The sequence below is a fragment of the Limulus polyphemus genome, unplaced genomic scaffold (assembly GCF_000517525.1).
Source record: "Limulus polyphemus unplaced genomic scaffold, Limulus_polyphemus-2.1.2 Scaffold4858, whole genome shotgun sequence".
Taxonomy (NCBI): domain Eukaryota; kingdom Metazoa; phylum Arthropoda; class Merostomata; order Xiphosura; family Limulidae; genus Limulus; species Limulus polyphemus.
Genome location: NW_013670468.1, coordinates 29,381 through 31,449, shown reverse-complemented (window position 1 = coordinate 31,449; position 2,069 = coordinate 29,381).

Below are 2,069 nucleotides of genomic sequence, written 5' to 3'. Positions count from 1 at the left end.
GACTTGTGTTGTTGTTTTATTGTTGACATCAAAGGTAAAGAGTATCCTAGCTTGTGACTTGTGTTGTTGTTTTATTGTTGACATCAAAGGTAAAGAGTATCCTAGCTTGTGACTTGTGGTGTTGTTTTATTGTTGACATCAAAGGTAAAGAGTATCCTAGCTTGTGACTTGTGTTGTTGTTTTATTGTTGACATCAAAGGTAAAGAATATCCTAGCTTGTGACTTGTGGTGTTGTTTTATTGTTAACATCAACGGTAAAGAGTATCTTAGCTTGTGACTTGTGGTGTTGTTTTATTGTTAACATCAACGGTAAAGAGTATCCTAGCTTGTGACTTGTGGTGTTGTTTTATTTTATGATCAGATAATTCTCGAGTAATTTGAAGTGAAAACAAAATATTTTCAACTTGTTTGTTTTTCTTAGATTTTGTTTTTAACTCTTTTCTTATACTTGTTTGTTTTTTAACATCTGATTTTAAACTTTTCGGCCAATGGATATTGATATGCGTGCAGTAAGCACAAGACATAACATTCTGCATAACACAAAACATAATACAAGGCATAATAAAAGAAATAACACAAACATAATATAAGACACAACGCAAGACATAACACAAGACATAACCAGGAAAGGAAATGGGTTTTAGGAACTTGGTACACGCTTAGAAGAAGCAGTGGGGCGGTTGGTATAAAAAATATACGAATTTCTTATTTTATACTCTAGCTTGTCAATATCTCTAATTTGAGTTCCTAAATCGTAAGAAACTATAGATTTTGTATTAGGACATCACACACACATCTAGTTTGAACCAATGTTGCATTAAACATACCACGTGACAAACATAAATCGACATTTAGGTGTGTTCTTATAATATTTACTTTTAAATTGATAAATTAAGTAATGTATAATACTAAAATTTGAATTATAATCTACAGTTTCATACCAAACTTATTGACTTAAGTTCAAGAAATAGTAGTTCAATAAAATTTTGAATGTAAGTCTACAAACATGATGACATGGCCTTTGACTCATTGACGATAGGGTTAATAAACTTCAGTCATACTAAACTTGACCAATGGGGAAAAATGCAAACTGAGAACACAAGCATAACATAAGACAAGACACAACACAAGCATAACATAAGACATAAGACGATACACAACACATGACATAACATAAGACAAAAGACAAGATACAACACAAGCATAACACAAGACACAAGACAAGCATAACATAAGACATAACACAATACACAACACATGGCATAACATAAGACATAAGACAAGACACAACACAAGACATAACACAAGGCCTAAAACAGGACGTAACATAAGACATAACACCAGACGTAATACAAGGTATAACATTAGATCTCAAATTGTTATTGTGTAAGTAAATATAAAACAAAAAATCATTTGTACACTTTGTTGATGAAAATATCAAAGGTGACAACCACCATGTCTCTGCCGTAAATACATACAGAAAGAGATGTATGACGACAACGACAACCACCATGTCCCTGCCGTCAATACTTACAGAAAGAGATGTATGGCGATAATGACAACCACCATGTCCCTGCCGTAAATACTTACAGAAAGAGATGTATGACGACAACGACAACCACCATGTCCCTGCCATAAATACTTACAGAAAGAGATGTATGACGACAACGACAACCACCATGTCCCTGCCGTAAATACTTACAGAAAGAGACGTATGACGACGACGACAACCACTATGTCCCTGACGTGAATACTTAAAGAAAGAGATGTATGACGACAACCACCATGTCCCTGCCGTAAATACTTACTGAAAGAGATGTATGACGACAACCACCATGTCTCTGCCGTAAATACTTACAGAAAGAGATGTATGACGACAACGACAACCACCATGTCACTGTCGTAAATACTTACATAAAGACATGTATGACGACAACGACAACCACCATGTCCCTGGCGTAAATACTTACAGAAAGAGGTGTATGACGACAACCACCATGTCCCTGCCGTAAATACTTACAGAAAGAGATGTATGACGACAACCACCATGTCCCTGCCGTAAATACTTA